This window comes from Glycine soja, chromosome 6 (assembly GCF_004193775.1).
Source record: "Glycine soja cultivar W05 chromosome 6, ASM419377v2, whole genome shotgun sequence".
NCBI lineage: Eukaryota > Viridiplantae > Streptophyta > Magnoliopsida > Fabales > Fabaceae > Glycine > Glycine soja.
Window position 1 is genome coordinate 34,600,478 of NC_041007.1, and position 22,534 is coordinate 34,623,011.

The following is a 22,534-nucleotide window of genomic DNA, read 5'->3' on the forward strand; positions in this document are numbered from 1 at the left end:
GTTAGGAAGCTTTCTCTTTTGTGCAACTATCTCATCCTCTTTTTCAAGTGTAGAATGAAGCTTGACAGGTTCAGGTGCAGGTGCTGTTACTGGTGGAGGCACTTGAATTTGGTTGCCAGACCTCAAGGTGATGGCACTCATATTTTTGGATTTTGCACAGTTTGTGAAGGCAATTTGTCAGAATTTTGGGACTGAGCTTGGTTCATCTGAGTAGCCATCTGCCCTATCTGATTTGTCAGACTCTGAATGAAGGCTCTTGTCTCTTGTTGAAATTGCATATTCTGGATGGTCATTTGCCTCACTAACTCTTCTAAGGAAGGTTGAGGAGGAGCCTGAGCTACTTGTTGTCTTTGTTGTGACTGATGCTGTATTGGAGGAGGAACATATGGCTTGCTCGAACTAGCAGTACTCTGAAAAGGAGGGACATGCTGTTGTTGTTGTGGAGGACTTGTCCATCTCAGATTTAGATGATTCCTCCAACCTGGATTGTATCTATTGCTTGAAAGGTCATAATTATTCTGTTGTTGTTGGTTTTGCTATTGAGGAGGTCTACTATAAATGTTTGCAGCATAAGCATCAGGTTGCTCATTGACTCCAGATTGCTACAAAGAAGGACATAGATCTGTATGGTGATCTGTAGAAGAACATAGACCACAGACTCTTGCGACAGGTGTAGATTTCTAATTCATGGCAAGCTGAGTTACTAGGTTGACCAAGGCATCAAGTTTTCCTTCAAGCTTTTTATTTTCAGTAGATGAAGATGAATCTGTGGCCACATCATGGACTCCTCTAAGGACAATAGCATCATTTCTTGCACTGAATTGTTAGGAGTTGGAAGTCATCTTCTCAATCAAATTCCTAGCTTTAGCAAGGGTCATATCACCAAGAGTTCCACCATTGGCAGCATCAATCATACTCCTCTCCATGTTGCTAAGTCCCTCATAGAAATATTGAAGAAGGAGTTGCTCAGAAATCTGGTGGTGAGGACAGCTTGCACACAATTTCTTGAATCTTTCCCAGTACTCATACAAGCTTTCTCCACTAAGTTGTCTGATGCCTGAAATGTCTTTTCTTATGGCAGTGGTCCTAGATGCAAGGAAGAATTTCTCCAAGAACACCCTCTTAAGGTCATCCCAGCTGAAAATGGACCTGGGAGCAAGGTAGTATAGCCAATCTTTTGCCACTCCCTCTAGAGAATGAGGAAAAGCCTTTAGAAAGATACGATCTTCTTGGACATCAGGGGGCTTCATGGTGGAACAAACAATATGGAACTCCTAAAGATTCTTATGAGGATCTTCACCTGCAAGACCATGAAACTTGGGCAGAGAAGGATTAAATGGCAAGTGCACCGAATCGCGCAAGTAGTATAAAACGGTAAAAACCGAATATCGAACTCTCGGGGAACTTGTGTTACTTGGTAAAGCTATTTCAGTAAATAGGTGTCTAGTGTGAAAAGAGATGTGTTTACTATGAACAGGTGTATGAACTAACTATTAAAAGGGAAAAATCACGTGAGAAATGATGCGTAAAAACAAGTAGACGACACGCTGGTCTTCCTAATAGGTGCCTAATGCTAGAAGGATATTCTCTACTTAACAATGCTCATGCGTTCTATGGTGTCTCCTTAAATGCTAAACCCCGATTCCCATGATAGTCTAGCCAAATCCTGACCAAGCATCATCCGCATATTCCTCTTGTTGGACTAAACTCGGCTAGGACCGCATTAAGACAAACATACAACCACTAGGTTACCGTACCCCGATTCCTCATGAAAATATGACAAACTAGCCCTATCCTATCAAGTTCTAAGAATCAGACCAGTTTCCACTGTTGAATGATCCTAAAAACACATGCATCTATGTGATCAAGGAAAAAGCATGGTAGAATGAAGTTTTGATAGCACAGTGAACACACAAAACATCATTAAATAGATAAAAAGATATTTACATCAAGTACTTACAAGGAAGATCCAACAGAGGATTTAGCTTTCCATAACTGGGAAGCTTCCTTTACAACAAAGAGAAGAGTGATGCAATCCTACCCCGTAAGGGCATTGGATAGAAGACTCCAAGAAGATTGGACCAGAGATGCAAGAGAAGGCCCTAGGGTTCTCATGAGCCTTAGGGTAGATTTCGGGCCCATGGGCTAAGTATGAGCCTGCTTATCTTTTTACGTATTAGATTAAGGTGTCATTATTTTTGGGCCTTGTATTTAGGGCTCCATAATATAGGTAAGGTACCCTAGAAATGTGAGATTTTTCAGCCCTTGTATTTTAGGGCATCTAGACTAGTTTTTTGTATTAGGGGTAGTTTTGTAATTTCACATACATTAAGTGAATATTTGATGTGTGTGGTTGGAAATAAACTTAATTGAATTGGGAGAAGCCCAATCCAATTAAATTTTAGAGGGGGAGGTGAGCATTTGCTTGCTACACCCCATTGCCACATCATATAGTCACACTTTGTGCATGTCCTTCATGCTTTACATGCCTCATGACACCTAAGAACACTTAGTGGAGAATCTTGGACTTGATCTTGGATTAGTGGGCTGAACCATAGCTAAAATTCACTAATCATAATTAGTGAAATTTTGGCTCCACAAATTCAATTTCAAATTCAAGTGAAATTTGAATAGAAATTCAAATTTCCCTCCAATTTTGTGTGACACTTAGGCTATAAATAGAGGCCATGTGTGTGCATTTTTTTAACTTTGATCATTTGAAAATTAAACTTCAAAGTTCAGATATCTCTTAGAGCACAAAATTTCGTGCTCTTCTCTCCCTCCCCCTTCATTCATCTCCTTCTTCCTCTAAGCTCTTATCCATGGCCTCCTATGGTGGTGAGCTTCTTCTAGACTCATCTTCCCCTTGAAGTGGCGTCTCATCTCTCTCTTCATTCTCCCTTCCGCTGCCATTCATCTTCCAAGAAGCAAAGGAATCCATTGATGAAGAAGATCTTAGGCCTACAAGCTCCAATGGAGCTTACATCATGTGGTATTAAGAGCATCTTCATCTAGTTGATGTTCTTTTGCTTCCTCTATCTTTTTGTTCAGTGAATTCTCTTTAATTCCTTGTTCTTCATCTTATTCTCCATGTATATCCTCCATTGTCTTGTGGTTTGGTGCTATTTAAAGTAGATTCAAAAAAATAAACCGATTAAATCTTAGACCTACACTTGTTCTTGTATTTCTATGGTTCAAATTTTGTAGATCTACTCTTGAATCATGCTTTTGTGTTGATTTTAGGTTCTATCATTTTTCATTCATAATATTCTAGTGCTGAACCTTAGATCTAAATTTTCTTCCAAAATATTGATTAGAAAAAAAAAACACAAAAATCTAAGTGTAAATCACTTAATCCATGTTGTCTTAGAGTCATGTTTAATCATAGTAATTGTCACATTATGTTCTAAGTTTGTGTTGAATTTTTATTTTGTTGATTGAATTCTAGATACATTTGTTCATGTATTCTTGTCATTCTTAGCCTATATTTTGAATTTTGAGTCTAATTCATGCCTGTTATTTAGTTCATAACATGTTCTAAATCAATTCCTAGAAGTAGTCTTGTTGTTGAACTCTTTTTTTTGTTTTCTAAGTTTCCTACATGATGCCTATGATGAAGTTGAGTTGTGGTGCTGAGTTATGGCTGGATTTGTGAATCAAATAAGTCTTAAGCTCTCTTGAATTGTGTTATTCAAGATAATTGAGCATAAGCAAACACAAATTGTAACTATCCAAGCCTTAAGTAACATAAACACTACTCTTGATTTCTAGGTTGAAATCGCTGGTGCTGGCAGCTTGAACATACGAACTTGTATGAATTACTGGGAATCGGTCACTACGTTTTTTGAGCTGAAAGTTTTACTAAATTTTCTAGACATCTGGACCAAAATTATAAAAAAGAACCAAGCGATTTGGATTAAAGGAAAAAATAAGAAAAATCACACAAGTTGGCAGAAAAATCAGTGCCCAGAAAAAAAAAAGTGAAAGGAAAGTGTGCTTGTTGTTTTGGCTCAAAATTTGTTCTATAATTGGTGCCTAATTTATACCAATCCTAGTTCTGAAATTTCAATTGAAAATTATTATGAAAACAAGTGCCAAAACTAGAGGTTTCTTGAGTCTTTTTTTTTTAGTTTTTCTACTCTACTCTAGAGCCATTCTAGGTTTCTCTTTGAGTCCTAGCTTGATTTTGTGTGCTTTTCATTGCTTTAATTGTTGAATAATCATTGAAAATTTGTCTTGTTGAAACTCTATTGGTTTATCTTTCATTTCATTTTTTTTTTGTCTTTGGTTATTGCTTGTCTCTTTGTTTCCTTGCTTGTGAGTTGCCATATAGGGAATTGGGAAGGAGGATTGGTGCCATATCTTGAAGAATTTGAGTCAAGAAGCAAAGGGCCAACCACCTTAAGAGCTATTGGAATAAGAAGCACTCCAAATAGAGTGAAACACTAAAGAGAGAATAGCCACTACAATTGAGGACTTTTTTGTCTTTGTAATTTTGTAATTGGCAATTTGCTTTGCTTTCAAATTTTGTAACAAAAAGGCCTTTCATTGGAAGTAAGTTGGAAGCCTCCACTAGTCACCCTACTTTCATTTGTGTGTAATAATTTTAGGCAATTTTCCCTTAGGATAGTGAGTGTTTTTTTGGGAACCTTAAATGAGGTCATCCAAACATTCTTAGGATCTGCCTAGTTTGCATTTCTTGCACTTTAATTTCTTGCTTACTTTCATGGCTTATTTCCTTTACCCTCCATTGTCAAACCGCCTAGATAGCTTGTCTTTTACCAATTAGTTTTTACCTTATCTTTCACACCTCTTTTAGTGTTTATTTTGGCTAGTTTCAACCATAGTTTCTTTTACCTTTTGTTTTCAAACCCCCAACAAGAAAGAACCACAACTTAGGAACCAACATAAGTCTTCATTCTTCATCTAGTGTTAATGATAAGGCTTCTACTTCTAAGAACCCCTTGTATAAGATATTAGATGATTTGAGATCCCTTAAGTTGAGGAAAGAAAAACAAGAGAGAAAAGAAAAAGGGAAAAAAAGAGTGGAAGAAATAAGTCAGGATGAAAGAGAGAAAATAAGAGAGGAAGAAAGAAGGAAAATATTAAAAGAGTTAAGAAAAGAAAAAAAATGTCTCCTATAATAGTCATAACTCTTAAAAGAGCCTAATTGGAGAACTTCGTGACTATTATGAAGGAAGGCATAGGTCACATCTTAGACCTCACTCCCATAGGAGAGAAAAGCAAAGAAAGCCTCAAGAGGCTAACATTAACCTCTCATACTTCCATGGGAAGGACAATGTAGAGGCTAACTTAGATTGGGAAATAAGGGTAGAGCAACAACTTAAAAGGAAGTCTACTTCAAAACCTTATGGCTCTCACTCTTATCCAAAGAAAGACCAAGGTCAAGGCATCTTAGGGGTGACTCCTTCTAAGCCCAAAGATGATAAGGGGAAGACAATAGAAAAGCAACCCCTTAAGGCTAGTATGCAAGAGAAAACTAGTTCTATGAAGTGATTTAAATGTCTTGGAAGAGGACACATTATTTCTCAATGCTCCACCAAGAAAACCATGATTATGAGGGGTCAAGACATTTATAGTAGCCAAGATAAGGCTACTACTTCACCTTCCTCTAGTGAAAGTGAAAAATCAAAAGGGGAAGAATCTAGTGAAGAAATCTACCCCCAAGAAGAAGGACAACCTTTAATGGTTAAAGATGAGTGTAAGGAGGTAAGTGTCTCCTCCAAAAGGTTAGCTAAGAAGAAAAGACATTTTGAAATAAAGACAAATATTAAAGAAATTTCCCCTCTTAGACAACCTCCACATTTTCTCCTTTGTAAAAAGACACTTGTTAGAATTGCCACACCTCTTGGGCTTGAGTTTATTCCTCAAGTAAAGGAGTTATTGGATGAGGGTTTGGTTCGCAAGAGCTTAAATCCTTGTGCTTTGTAGGTGCCGAAAATAGGTAGTATTAAGCACCAAATCCCTAAAATAGGTGGTATGATGAATCTTTTGAGTGGTGCAACCCTCTTTTGTAAAATCACTCGTGCATCCAACATCTTCATGATTTGTGTACATAGGGACTCATTAGGTAGGATTGTTCTTATTTTCAGACCTTACCTTACTTCAACTTCCCAGACACCACTAATATGTATGTTTTTGTTCTTTTTACAGGTGTTGAGGAAAAAACCCCAGAGTTTCAAGAACCACGGGATTTGAGGTCAAATCCTTTTCAAAGGGGAGAAAATGATGCAATCCTACCCTGCAAGGGCATTGGATAGAAGACTCCAAGTAGATTGGGCTAGAGATGCAAGAGAAGGCCCTAGGGTTCTCATAAGCCTTAGGGTAGATTTCGGGTCCATGGGCTAAGTATGAGCCCACTTATCTTTGTACATAATAGATTAAGGTTTCACTATTTTTGGGCCTTGCATTTAGGGCTCCATAATGTAGGTAGGGTACCCTTAAAATGTAGCATTTTTCAGCCCTTGTATTTTAGGGCACCTAGACTAGTTTTTGTATTAGGGGTAGTTTTGTAATTTCACATGCATTGGGTGAATATTTGATGTGTGTGTTGGTAAATAAATTTAATTGAATTGGGAGAAGCCCAATCCAATTAAATTTTAGAGGAGGAGGTGAGCATTTGCTTGCTACACTCCATTGCCACATCATATAGTCACACTTTGTGCTTGTCCCTCATGCTTTACATGCCTCATGACACCTAAGCACACTTAGTAGAGAATCTTGGACTTGATCTTGGATTAGTGGGTTGAACCATAAGTAAAATTCACTAATCATAATTAGTGAAATTTTGGCTCCAAAATTTGGCTCCACAAATTCAATTTCAAATTCAAGTAAAATTTAAATTTTCCTCCAATTTTGGTGACACTTATGCTATAAATAGAGACCATGTGTGTGCATTTTTTTAACTTTGATGATTTGAGAATTAAACTTCAAAGTTCAGACCTCTTTTGAGGCACAAAATTTCTTGCTCCTTCTCTCCCTCTCCCTCCATTCATTTTCTCTTACCTTCAAGCTCTTATCCATGGCTTCCTATGGTGGCGAGCTTCTTCTAGACTCATCTTCTTCTTGAAGTGGCATCTCCTCTCAATTCTTCTTCTTCTCCATTTGGCTGCCATTAAAATTTAAGAAGCAAAGGACTCCATTGATGAAGAAGATCCAAGGCCTACAAGTTCCACATGGAGCTACATCAATTTCCATAGGACTTAACGTCCTCCCCTTTATTTTTCATAAGACTCAATGTCCCCTGTCTTTTTTTCATAGGACTCAATGTCCTCTGTCCTTTTTCATAGGACTCAATGTCCTCTGTCTTTATGTTGCCATAGGACTCAATGTCCTCTGTCTTTATGTTTCCATAGGACTCAATGTCCTCGCCTTTATTTTCATAGGACTCAACGTCTTCTGTCTTTATTTTTAGCAGGACTCAACGTCCTCTGTCTTTATGCTTTCATAAGACTCAATGTCCTCGCCTTTATGTTTCCATAGGACTCAATGTCCTTGCCTTTATTTTTCAAATGACTTAATGCCCTTTGTTTTTATGTTTCCATAGGACTCAACGTCCTCACCTTTATGTTTCATAGAATTCAACATCCTCTGTCTTTATGTTTTCATAGGACTCAATGTCCTCTATCTTTATGTTTCCATAAGACTCAATGTCCTCTGTCTTTATGCTTTTCAAAGACTTCGATGTCTTCTGTTTTGTGCTTTACAAGACTTCAATGTCCTTTTGTTTTTTCGGTTTCATTTTTTGTTTTCTCTGGTGTCCAGTTTTGAATAGCCAGATCGCTCGAATGAAACTAGTGTCATTATCTTTACTTATCTTTTATTTTGAATAAAATATAAGTAAAAGAGGAGCAACTGTCAGATCCTAATTACATCTGGGTATAATGTTTTTATCATTCGGATATGATGTTTTGATCATTCCTAATCGAATTATGGTGTTTGACACCGATTACAATGCAAGGCCAAGGGGTTGCGTAGGGTTTTGATGGTTGTTGTCAGTTCAAAAACAAAAGCCACAAGGAAGAGGCATAATGGTCATTTCTGACCCTAAACAAGAAAAAGCTTCAGCCCTAAGCAAGTTGAACCAAGCTACTCACCTGGGCGAGCTAATGACTTCAAGCCTATGCAACCAGCTAGCTTGGGCGAGCTTCCCCTGCACCAAACGGCTTTTTCTATAAATAGCCATGCAGGGGGAGAGGTTGAAGGTTCGGAAAACTGAAGAAAGGGAGGAAAAACGCAGGAAAGAGGAAGAGAAGAAGAAGAAAAAGAAAAATCGAGGCACTGTGGAATCGAACCGTGGATCGTTTCTTACATCATTTCTCTTGCTAGCCTTGTACCGTGTACAACAGTCGGTTAGTATTTTTTTTAAGATTTTGAGGTAATCTATGTACCCTTATAGGTCCTTTGTGATATTATGTGTGCATTTATCTTCTACACTTATCTTGGTAATTTCATTTTATTCATAAGACTTAGTTCTAATCGGTCACTAGTGTCATGAAATTGATTTTTTTTAGTGAGACTGGAAAGTAATAAACAAAATCAAGTGAAAAAAAATCAATTCACAACCAAACTTTTTTTCGTCAAATATCTTCAAGGTCCAAAGTCTTAACGGTTCTCTTTGCTTTTTTTTCAAAAAAATTAAAAGGTAGTTTCAAAGTCCGGCACCTTAACAACTTTTTGTTTGTATTTAAAATGAATCTTTTAAAAAAAAACATAAACAACGTAGGTCTGATTTCCTCATTGTACTTAGTGATACGTAGGAACAAGGTGTCATACCCTAATTTCGTCCGGGGACCATTTTTTGTCGGCATGCGATCTTCATTTGACCACTTCAAAATGTTTAATACCCATTGTCATGGAATCCGTAAAGTTCTAGGACATTTCGGAAAGAAAACAACCAAAAATACAAAAGCGATGGTGAACTTATCAAACACTGGGGGTGCATTCAAGAAACTTCATCTAGAACACTCTGGAAGGTGGGGTGAACTAATTAATTGGGGGTGTGCTCAGAAAACTTAATCAATAAGCAACCCTGGAGGGGGGGCGAACTTATCAATTAGTGGGTGCACTAAGGAAACTTATGTAGTAAGCAACCCTGAAGGTGGTGCACTTATCAAACACGGGGGGTGCACTCAGCAAACTTCATCTAGAACACTCTGAAAGGTGGGGTGAACTAATTAATTGGGAGGTGCGCTCAGGAAACTTAATCAATAAGCAACCCTGGGGGGTGAACTTATTAATTGGGGGTGCACTCAGGAATCTTCCTCAAGAAGCCTATCGGCGGCAACCACCTCCCTTTTCTTCTATAAATAGGGGAAGGGGGCTGAGTTTAAGGGTCCTGCATTTTTTTGCAATAAGCTTTCACTTGAAATTAGTGAGGAGAAGAAAAAAGGAGAAAATTCAAGCCGAGGTGCTTCCGTAACGCTTCCGAGACGTTTTCGCTATCGATTCCGTGGATGTTCTTCGTCGTTCTTCACCGTTGTTCATTGTTCTTTGTTCTCCAACCATTAAGTTTTCAAATTTGAATCTTTCAATTCATTCTATGCATCTTCAGCGGTTCATTCTTGTTTTGTATGCTTTCATTTTTATTTCGCTTACTTTTGGTATTCTTTTCTTCCACTTTTAACGAGTTTTTGACTGTTTATTTAAGTTGTTATCTCTCCAAATAATTGATAAAATAAATTTCAACTGATCATTTATGTTCTAATCTCGTTTAATCATTGTTAAAATAAAATTCAACCGACCATTCACGTTGTAACTTCGGTTAAATCAAAAAAAGGCAATAATAATAATAATAAAATAATCAAAATATCTTTGAAAAAAATATAATAATAATCAAAATATCTTTATAAAAATATAATAAAATAATCAAAATATCTTTAAAACAAATAATAAAAAAAATCAATCGAACGTTTTTCTTTAAAAATTTCCTTGAATGAATTGACTAATAACCAAAGTGAAACTAAGACTAAAATCAATTCACAAATCAAGATTTGTCCGCAAAAGTCTCATAAATCTGTTTTAAAGTTCAACACCTTAAACGGTCCTCTTTGCTTTTATCGGTTAACATGAACCATTGAAAAACATAAAATTAACGCATAACTTTTCTGCTTTTTTGCAAGAATTACATAAGTCTGAGTTCCTCACCACAAATCGAGGATACGTAAGAGCAAAAGTCCCGCTTTTGTCGACCACCCCTTTTCAAACAAACCAAGAGATAGTTAATGGTCTATGTCTTAACGTTTCTCTTCTTTCAAAAAACTAAGAGATCGTTAATGGTCAAATGGTCCAATGTCTTAACGTTTCTCTTCTTTCAAAAAACCAAGAGATCGTTAATGATCCAACGCCTTAACGTTTCTCTTCTTTCAAAAAAACCAAGAGATCATTAATGGTTCAACACCTTAACGTTTTTCTCTTTTCAAAATCAAAAAATCGTTTAATGGTCCAACACCTTAAATGACCTTTGTTCGATTAAAATTCATCTTGTGAAAAAAGATAAAAAAAAAAATTTAACCAACATTTAGTTCTAAAAGAACTACGTAGATCTAATTTTCTCATCGCAATTGAGGATACATAGGAGCGAGAAAAACATCCTTGTCAACCACAAAAAAATAAAAAATACAAAAAGACCCCTAAAAAACAAAAAAAAAAACATAAAAAGCGGGAAAATACATAAAAACAGAAAAAGGAAAAAATACGTAATTTTGAAGTCATATTTGCACACTTGATTGAAGATTGTCGTTCCTTATAACGAACGCGTGTGGTACTAATACATTTCCCGTGCGTAAAAATAACTCCCGAACCTTTTACTATTAAAGTTAGTAGATCACATGTTCCGATTTTTCCGACGTTTTCCTCGAATAAACGTTGGTGACGACTCTACACACCTTCCTCTCTTGGAAGACGCACCCGTGAACCTTGTGTCACCCTCTCGCCGAAGGATAGATTGCGACACAAAGGCAACACCCTTGTCTATTCGAAAAAAATAATAATAAGGAAAAGTTAGAAAAACATAAACATTATAAACATAGGCAAGCATCTTCAGTTCAAGTCTCTATTTATTTTTCGCATGGGAAATTTGAAAGAACGAAAGTTTTATTTTCTCATCATCCTCATTGACTTCATCGGCCGTTTTCTTTACGAAAGGACATGCTATGTAACCTAATCGACATGAAATTCAGACAACAACAACAAAAAAAGAAATCATCTATTAAAAAAAATCCTTGTCAGCAGGTTAAAAAAACCTATACCCAAAACCATGATGCTTTGCGTGAAAATCTTAGCAGAAAATCCTAAATCCCCACACATACTTTTTTGAAAACCGTGAAAACCACAGAGACGAAATGTCTCAAAATCCCTTAAAACCTTGGACCATAAGATTCTGATAAGGCATAAGGAGCACAATTTTTATCAGTTTGACACAAAATAATCAAAAGTGATGAACACAAACAGATAAAAAAATGAAAATATTATCTGAATCGAATCCTTAGCAGAGACAAAAGCATTTCCAGAATCAAATACGCAAATAAATGCATAGGAACAAAAACGGAGGCACAAATGCATAAATCTCAAAGAGACTAAGGGGACAAGCAAAAGCAGCATACCTTGATTTCAGAAAATATGAAGGGTGAAAATGGGGAGCGTGAAGCACCACACTCTTTATAATGTGAAAATCGATAAACCCTAACTCTATTTTTGGGGACTTTCATTTCAAAACCCAACTTAGTTGGATAGCTCCATTTCCCTTCGGATTGAAACAGGCCGGGCCTAGAAGGTAACAGAGGTTTTAAGTCAATTGCAATAGCTAAATGTACTTTTTTTATAAAGAATTTTATTTAACTTTTCCTTGTATGAATGTTGTATCATTGATTATTTTTTTTGTACATTACGAAAGCAAAATGTTGCATCACTGTTTAATGTAAATTATATATTAATTATTTCAATATTTTATTATTATTATAACGAATAGTTTGTACAAGTGAATGAGTTATTCTATCATATAGTTCAATTCGTTGAGTAGGATGTATGAGTGTTATAAATCTCATGATACAATGTTCAATCTTTACGGATAAAAAAAAAGATAAATGTGATTAAATGATGATTATTATTATTCACCAAAAGAAATGAAAGTTATTGTTAATCATTTTTAGTTATTGTTAATAAATTAATAATGAATAATACTGACTAATAATAACATCAAGTTTAAAATATTCTAGAATTCAGTATTATATTATGCGGATTTTGTCATTGTTATAATTATACTCTATTAAAAATATAATATTGTTATCATAATCACATGATTATGTGATTATTAAATTTTAGTAAGAATTTTGGGTTTATTAAGTCCCTTTAAAATTTTAGTTTTTTGTTTATTTCCTATAATTTATATGATCATTTTTAATCAATCATTTTTTTATTAATCAAAATTACTTATTCGTAGAGACTAATATTTATTGATTTTTAGTCCTTGTCAAGGACTAATATTGATGAATAAAAATAAATGAAGAATTAACAATAACTAATTTTTATTACAGAGACAAAAAATAGGAATTTAAAATTTTCGAGGGACGACTACAAACATATTTTTTTAATTATTTATTATTATGCATCCAACTAAAAAATATTTTCATTATGCGTTGATATATATTACATTTGATATTAATAATTAGTATGAATAATTAATGTTGATATTATAATTTGAGTAATTATATATACAATGAAACTCTATCTTTCAAACAAAAATACTAATATTATATGTAATTTTTTTTTATTCACAAACTGTTTAATATTACATACATTATTATAATTAAAATCTTAATTTTACAATACGTAAATTTTATTAAATAAATATTATATATTGTTACCAATACAATGTGGTACGGTTAACAAATAGTTTTACTCTTGAAGTATATGATCAAGGTATTGATCCAAAGTTAGTGCTATGAAAAAGCAATTATTATAAAAGATCAATTTTTTAAGAGGTTAGTCATTGAATTTCGATGAAAAGATACTGAGTTCATAAAAAATATATTCATTCAATATTATAAATCTCAAGAAAAAAAATTATATGTATTCACAATATTATTTGTGCAATGCACTAGATGACACACTGGTTAGATATATAAACATATGGTAAAATAAAATGAGCAAATTACACTAACCTATCCCAGGTAAGCACTTATTACACTGGCACCCCTTCTTATTTTACTCCTACACAAACCTCCCTTACCTTTTACAAGTCCGTTACATATGCACCCCCATGTCATAATAGAAATTTTTTCAGTTATTTGAAACCCATCACATGAGGCATGTGGTTCTTTAATGAATTTTTAGGACCAAAAGGCCCTTATCTTCACCTTACCCATTAAAAGCGTCCAACGATATTTTTCTTGAAAAATTGGTGCGCATGCGCATGACTAGTTCTTCTTTGTGGGTTTCAAGTTATAGTAGGTCAAGGTTTGCTCTGAACTTGAGCTAGGTTTTATGACACATTGAAGGTTTGTTGTCAAGTTTAAGATTTGCATTTTCCCGTCTTTTTTTTTTCTTCCATTGAAGCACACTTTGATTTACAATTGGTTCTTTAGTGAACAATCCTCCTTTCCAAATTTTGAACTAGACCTTTCTGAATTGCAAATCAGCTACAAATTCTCACTTTTGCACTCAAACCACCACCGTCTACCAACAAACTCCTTCAAACAATTGTCCAAGAAATCGTAGAACCCAAAATCACAGTGTTATTGTCGCGCCACTGTATAATAGTAGCGATGTCACACCACTTTGAGATCAAGAACCGAAGCCCTCCTCAAGGTTTACACAATGAGACTACCCAAGAAATCACAGAACCAAAAATCGTCGTCGTCGCACCACCGTACAATAGCAGCGACGTCACACCACTTTGGGATTGAGGTTCAAAGCCCTCCACAAGGTTCACAAAGCATAACTGTAGCTACCATTTTCGCAATCCCTAACACAACAAATTGGGGCTAAATTCACTCAGAATACAATACGATAAATGAACATGTGCATGCTTAATTGATGAGGCTAATTTGGGTAATTAAAAAATAATTAATGCAGTCACTGACGGTAATAGTTTAGGGGAGACAAACAAATTAAGTGTCTAATAAGTGTCAACTTGAGGGGAGGTTAGTGTAATTTGCTCAAATAAGATTGTTGGTGACCAGGACTCCTTGGTTTCCTCTGTGTTGTCGCCGTTGAGTGCTTCTGTTGTCAGCATTGAGGACGTCTCCACTGATCTTTACAGCTTCTGCCGTCGAGGTAAGCTTCGTGCTCTTTGTTAATGGTTGTTTTGGTGTTTGGGCTGTTCTGGTTTCATATGGATCATATGATCCACATGGGTTATATGATTCGTGTAACACATACGGATCATCTGATCTGTATAAGTTATACGGATCATCTGATTCGTATGTTATTTTTTTTAATTAATTAAAAAAATGAAAAATTAGTTTGTAATAGAAAAAGTTTTTTGTGTTAAAAGTGTTATTTTGTTTTTGTTTTTAAATATGTTTTTTTATGAAATATAAATATGTTATTTTTTTTGTAAATAGTTATTATTATTTTTGGAAATAATAAATAGTTTACTGTGAATTATGTTTGTAAATAGTTAGTTTATTTGTAATTGTAAATATAAAAATTTAATTTAGTTTTAAAAATAGGTATTGTTTGAAAAATTATGTTTTCAATTATGTTTTTAAATAGTTAGTTTATTTGTTAGTTTTGTTATAAATATAGGTATTGTTTGTGTTTTAAATAAAAAATAGTTTATATTGAATTATGTTATGAAATAATTATTAATTTTAATTGTAAATATATTAATTTTTTATTTGTTTATAAATATTTTATTTGTATGAAATATAAATATATTATTTTATTATTTGTTTGTAAATAGTTATTGTTTATTAGATAAATAAAAAATAGATTATTTTGTATTATGTTTTTAAATAGTTATTTATTTTAATTCGAAATATAATGAATTTGTTTTTCTTTTAACTATAAAATATTTTTTTATTTAGGAATGATTGTATTGTAATTGATTTAAGTATTGTTTGAATTTTGACCAAAAAATGTATGTATGTGGAAATTTACAAATTATGGTTAGAACTAGAGGTTTAGGGCGTGCATTAGGCATATTATAGGAAGAGTCCTAGGGAGAGGGGATAATCTTGATTCAGATGATGTTCCCCAACACCAAAGGCTCACAGCATCTGCACGTAGGCAACGGGAAGTTATCGCTGTTGCTGAGGATGCTCTTCACGTGGATGACACAGCTGAAGAGGTATTCCAACATGATGAAGAAGTTATTGATGATGCCGAAGGTTTTCCAGGCGGGCCTCTTGACACATTAGTGTTGACTACCTATGTTGATCATGTTGTTGTCATTATTTGGAATGCAGAGGTATTTATAGTTTTTAATACATAACATTTCAACAAGTATTTGTTATTATCGTTAAAATTGTTAAAATTATTTAATTTTTTTTATGAACGTCCTGAATTAAAGTTATCCTCCCATGGAAGGAAGGTTCAGAAATTCAGGAGGTCTGCTACTGAGATTGAAGGGTTGGTCGTTGTCACAGGATTAAGTTCTTTGATTGCATGTTCATTGGACACTGGCGATCGGGAACTTATATCCGCTTTTATCGAGAGGTGGCATAAGGAAACAAGCAGTTTCTATCTTCAGTAGGAGAGGTCACCATCACCCTCGATGACATGGCCTCTTTGCTCCATCTGCCCATCATAGGAGCATTCCACAGCTTCGACACTCTTCATGTCGACAAAGCGGTGTTGATGTTAGTTGAGTTACTTGAAGTTGTTGGAGATGAAGCTAGAGATGAGACAATGCAGTGTCATGGGGCATACGTACGCCTATCGTGGCTACAAGAGATTTATCATAGTAAATGTGAGACCGGACACTGGACTGTAGCAGCTCGAGCTTATTTGTTTCACTTGTTAGGTTGCACTATTTTTGCTAATAAGAGTGCAACACATGTGCATGTTGTGTTCTTAGACGTCTTCCGAGGCCTCAGTCAGAGTGGAGTGCACATGTACGATAATTTGAATGATGCTTGCAAGAGCGACAACAGATAACTTGCTAGATATATCACACTATAATAGGTAATTATGAATGATTGTTATTTAATTGTTGTTTTTACTAATTTTTTAATATGTTCATGTGTAATTTTTTTTGTTCTTATCAAATTTGTGTAGTGTTGGATTTATGAGCATTTTCCATCTATTTCTGAGGCTTTTACAGACTCAAACTATAATGAAAGGTCACCACATGCCTGTCGTTGGACATCTACGAAGGCATAACTAGGATCGAAGTATCGAAAGTGTCTTGATTGACTGAGGACTGTTGATATTTGATGGATGCCTTATGGTGGCCATCGTACAGTTCAGGAGTTTGATCTTATTTCATGTTTTTTTGGACATACCCGATGGGGTCTCATTGTCGTCATACACCGACTAGAAAGGGTGATGCGACAATTTGGGTATGTTCAAACGATTCCTCCACACTGCGCGAGTCCAAGACTGTGCTCAAAGACATTGAGGATAGATGGATGCATTTCTCTAACTACCTTGCACCGGTGGCCCAGATTTGTGTTGTGCTTGGACAATGTGCACACGACTACATGGAGTGGTTCTACATAATTTCACATCCATTCATGAGGCCGACACAGCCCGGTGATCCAACCAGGCATCCACCTGTCATGTAAGATGGGACATATGTGGAACCAGATATGCCTGAGATCCCAGTGGCAACAGCATTTATGGAGGAAGCACCTGCACAAGCACCTTCTAATGTGGAGCAGCCTAGACTTACAGTGGTAACATTTTAATTCATGGTATTCTTAATTTATTCTCAATTAATTATGCAATATGGAAATACCTTATCCGTTGTTGTCAATGTCATAGGATGCTTGTCAAGCAATTGCAGAAAGATTGGAGCGGTTGCTCAACCTAAGGATAATGATTGAAGGCACAAAAGCACACGATGTGATGCAAGACTGCATACAGATCACTAGGGTTGTCACTGTGGATGGTAATGTATATGTCAGGTCACGACAAAGGAGGCACACGGCTCACACATGAACACTATGTTAATCATTTGTAGACTATGTTTATCGTTTTATTTTGTTTGACAATATTTTCTGGTGTTGCCAATTTTATTTGAATTGCTTTTAATATTACTAATGCCAAACGTATATCATGTAACACTAAAGCGTAACACTAGACCTTGGTTTTCACATCGCGGTTAGCTCTAGCAACATACATAACACTAAACCCTAAGTAACATATTAATGTAACAAATAACTATATATTAATGTAGGACATTACAATGTTAGCGGAACCTAAATGTTCACTCTTCACTTAAATCAACATAATCTCTTTTCAACATCATCAAATTTTTGTACTGATGCATTCTACTAATATATGGAGTTGACCACTGCTTTGCCTGAGAATGACAATTCCTAGACCATAACAAAGCTAGAGGTGATAACAGTCACCGGTCTCTTAAATAAATCTGTTACACATGCACAAACAATTCAAAAGTTATGAGCACACAATTATTGACATTATGTAAAAAATACCATTACTATGAATGTACCTAAACAAAATGATTGCCAAAAGCGTGACCAATACATATTATGTGATGCACAGAAGAATCTGTTGGTGGTTGACTTCTAAGAGGAAAAAACGTCATACTTTGTTGCAAAGACAACGATAAAAGGATTACATTATACCTCGATGCAATGACATATCCCATGTCGGTGATATCCATCCACTTATCCATAGTAATCTGCATGAAACAAGTATACAGATGACATTTATTTAAAGTTAATTCTAAAAAAAACATAAATTACATACCATGGATAATCCATCAACAAGTAGGGACCTCTTTAATTCCTTAAATCTATCTATGCCAACAAAGAGGTTGACATACTCATTAGACCATTTGACAAGTTCTTTAAGCAAATGGTTGCGCACCAACGACCATGAATCTTCACCCATACCTAATAACACAACAATTGCACGATATCCATAGTTACTGTCATCTTTCACATCTACAATGTTTTTAATGAAATTGTGAATTAATAGATGAAATTGATCCAACATCGGCATGGTCCTTCTTGGAATGGCCTGGTCAGAAGATGATGCACTATGTTTGACTGAAGAATTACTATTTTACACAGAATGTCAATCATCAACATACTCACAGTAAGACGGATCACGCTCTGTTGATCTTTGGTGTTTGGTCATCGGTTTCTTCTATGCACCTTTGGTGTTGACCTTTTCTCGAGGAGGACACATAGAGTTTTGATCAGGGTAGGTAATTTCTTAGAGTTTTCTCTTTAGAGTTACTTTGCCACAAACATCAAGCTCCTCAAATCGCTTGGATATGGTTTCCATCTCTTTTGTTATGGTCACTTGGGGCTCAGATAACCCTTGGCCTGAAAAACTTAGCCTCTACCAAAACATATGGATTGAATCAAGTGGGATGGAACTAAGAACATATTTGGATAGGTTACATGCACATGGAAGACTGTGAGTAGTTCTCATCACACACCCACAACAAGAAGGATTTTTTCCAGCATAATGTACATGCTCATACTCAGTAACAATCCAATTAAAGCATACCTTGAAACCATGCCAAGTAGCCTCTTGTATAAGGTAACTTTAAAAACATGTCCAACCACATGCGTACTTGTTTCAAAGGATGCTTTAATTTTAGTGTGTTGTAGCTTAATCATGTTGTTCATGGCATCCCAAACACTACATAGGTCTCCAAGGTTATTCTGTAATAGTCTTTTTAAAGTCCAATGAGCAGATTCCACCCTACATTTCAAATACACAAAAAAAAATAAACAAATACAATAATTAAAATCCATGAATTCATCAACCCTAATTAAAAAAACATGAACATTTTCATACCTGCTTATTGTTGTGTTTCCGAAGTGCATCACCTTATTCGTCCAAGCTTTAACAAATTTTTCCTTGTGGGGGAATTATCCATGTTTCTTTAACATATTCAACAAACATTAGCCATGGTGAACAAGCAATTTCAAACTTCTTAGGGCAATCATCGAACTGATGCTCAAAACGACAATCAACCAAACTCTCAGGCATCCATGACATATTCCCATGCATTTTTTGACCAATTAGAGATTTACATTTTGTCTTGAGATTCTTGTTGATATGAAATGTACACAACAAGTTAGCACACTCATGGAATACAATTTTCACTACATTCATCAATGCTAGGTCTCTGTCGGTCACAATAAGTCCAAGGAGGGCATCACGTCTTAGAAAAAGACCTCGAAACCATTCTAGAGCCCATACCACATTATTAACACGTTCACCCTCCAAATATGCAAAACCAACAGAGACTGTCATCCCCGTTGGTGTGACACCAACAAATTCAAGTAACGGGAGTTTGTACCTGTTTGTTTTGTAGGTACTATCTATCAAAAACACAAAATTACATGCATTGCATAACTTCACTGTATCAGGGTGACACCAGAAGATATCACATACAACATCTTCATCCTTTAATCTATGTCAATGAATATACTGATCTCGTTCAAGAAGCTTCATTAGATGTTGCATTTCAGTATCACTGCCTTTAATGGAAGAAGAGTATGCACTTCTTGCATTATATATTTGTTTGATTGTTCTACAACTATTGGCATTGTGCTCCTTCAACGTTAACAGAATGTTTCTTGGTTTCACCATTGACTTTGTCATATTAGCAATAATTGTCTTCTCATCCTTAGTCAATCGACAAGTGTATGGATGTTCAACTAATGACTTGGCCAATTCATGATTGTGACTCCCACACATCAACTTCACCATCCAACCTTGCCCTCCAACCACTGGTTTCCCACGAAGCTTGAAGGGACACCCACATTTCCTATTGCTAGTATCTTTTCACAAAAGTGGTATTTTTGTAGAAAAAAATGGAAGCAACTCAGTAGGGGTCAATAACAATTTGATGGTCGGGGTTGATTATTATTATTATTATTATTATTATTATTATTATTATTATTATTATTATTATTATTATTATTATTATTATTATTAAATTTTCACCTATTTTTCCCTTAAGTACTAATATTTTTTTGCTTAATTGCAAAATTTGTTCCCTTATTTTGCCTATTTCACCAAATCGGTTCCCCTATTTTTTAATCCACTATCTAAGTCCCCCCCCCCCCCCCCCCTTCCCTATATTTCAAAATTAAGTATCTAAGTCCCTAAAGTTGATTTTAACCGTTGACTATTAAATTTTAGAACTATGATCCTTGGAATTAGAAGAACACTCCTTTACCACTAAACCCAAGAACTCATTTGCAAAATATACATATTCTAATTTATATAAATAAAACTTTTATAAATATACATATTCTAATTTATATGAAAATAGAGTTTAATCTTATATATTATATTTTAAAAGATAATATATTAGATTATAAAAATATAATAAATTAAAAAAATAATTTTGAACTATTTCGTCATAAAATTAAACCTATATTAATATCATATTTTGTACCAAATGTTCAAATGAATATTTATTTGTAGTAGTAAAGGAGTGTGTTTCTCACTCCAAGGACCATGGTTCAAGTTTGGCTATGATCCTTACACATTTACGCTATAAAATTGTTTTGCTTGTTCCTTGTATATCTGCAATGGCTTGGTCTAGGCTTTTGACTAATTAGCTATTATGCAAATTGAATCTTTGTTTTGCATAATTTTGCCCAATTTTTATTTCTATCATTGCTCATATGGAACCACTAGCTAGGCAAAGGGATTTTATTAGCTTATGATAATAATGCGTCTTTCGTGTGGGAATTATTGGTTTAATTTTGAATTTTAGAGATAGAGACTTTCTTATTATGCTTTGCCAAGCTAGCATACTTCATTTTACAAATTGTTGTGGGTAAGAATCAGGAAGAAGAGTTCAATATCGTACCACTATCTATACTAATGATGGGTGTTAAAAATAATTGATGATAGATGATAATAAACATGGTTCCTTCATGGTTCCTCTGTTAAGTAGCTTCTTTGATTTCTATTTTTTCAATGATAGTGAAATCAAGCACCACTCAAAATTGGCGAAATGGTTTGAATGGCTACTTCTGTACTGTTTCTTCATTGTGAGCTATAGCTGATAATAAACATTGTAAAACTCAACAACTTTACTTGAGAACAACATTGTAAAACTCAAAATCTAGTTTCATACTTTTTTTCTTCTTCTTGAAATGGCTCTCCTGGCTGCTTCTCTTGTTCCTGCTTGTTTTTTGGTTCTTAAAGAGATTTGCTTCAGTCTCCCACACTATTGCTTCTTCTTAATCATTGTTTTATATACCTTTTCCAAAGAGATAACTGAACCAGGACTTTTGTGTTTGTAGGGAAAGAGTGGTGTGTCTCTCAAGGACTCCACCTTGTTTGGTCTTTTATTGTCAGAACCTATCAAAGCTAACTTTAGCTCTTCCGCATTGAGGAGCAAGGTAAGTTAAACTAAATCTTTTTGTCTTCTTAATTCATCATTAAGTTGTTTCTTACTTATCTTTGAGTATAATAAGGTATTTTACTTTATTTCCTTTCAGAAGGACTTTATGTTTAGCAAATTATACTAATCATTGTGAGGTTTTTTTATATTGATACTCACCTTTCAAAAGGAATACATGGTGTAATGTATTTCTTGGATAACAGGAGTTGTCACTATAATATATAACTATAAGCATATAAGGAGCAACAATGTAATGTTTTTCAAACAATTAAAGGGGTTAATGTAAGGATAAAAAAGATAAGGGTATTGGAGCAAATTTAATGAAACCTTAGTAGGTGTTTAGTATAATTTGTATTTACCTTTTGTGGGTCTTCACTCTTCACTTATGGCATTTACTCAAGCTATGTTGTCGTTGTTGTTGTTGAGTTTTTTATGTTGTGGATATGGCATGACCAATTTACTAGGTCTTGAGAAGAATTATATTGATGGCATTTTATGTCCATGTTGTTGTTGTTGAGTTTGTTGATGGTTGAAACTGTTATGATTAATATCTTCTAGACTTGAATGGTTGAAACTGGTAGATATTAGTATCTATTTGTTAGTTCTTTTAATTGTTAATTATGAGTTCTGATCAAAGTTGTTGATTTCATTGTTTCTAGCATATTTAAGGTGTCTTGACTTGCTTGGTTTTCTATTGAGCCTTAACTTCCTTGCTCCCACTCCAACCCAGCTTCACACTAGTTTGTTGCTCGAATTGTTGGTAAGTTTGTCAATCAACTATTGTATGTCATATGTTAGTAATATGGTTGAACAAATTTGGTTGCTTTATTTCCTTGTCTCCATTTTTTGTTGTTGGAAACTTGTAATTCAATGGTAGTAAAGAACTTAATGTCTTCAACTAGAGGATTAGTTGCTTTTTTCCTTTGGTATTATGTTATTTACTTATATAGAGTCAGGGATTCTGGATCACGGTGGTTTTGGACTGTGTTG

General features: G+C 34.8%; 2 non-coding genes across 2 annotated transcripts; one reads left to right on the forward strand and one right to left on the reverse strand.

Moving 5' to 3' along the window:
- Nucleotides 1-972: 972 nt before the first annotated feature.
- LOC114417576 lies at nt 973-1,079 on the forward strand. Its single transcript, XR_003667836.1, has one exon. It is a non-coding gene; the product is annotated as a small nucleolar RNA R71 (small nucleolar RNA).
- Nucleotides 1,080-11,057: 9,978 nt separating this feature from the next.
- Nucleotides 11,058-11,140, reverse strand: LOC114417530. The gene has a single exon (XR_003667793.1). It is a non-coding gene; the product is annotated as a small nucleolar RNA Z159/U59 (small nucleolar RNA).
- Between the last annotated feature and the right edge of the window lie 11,394 nt (nt 11,141-22,534).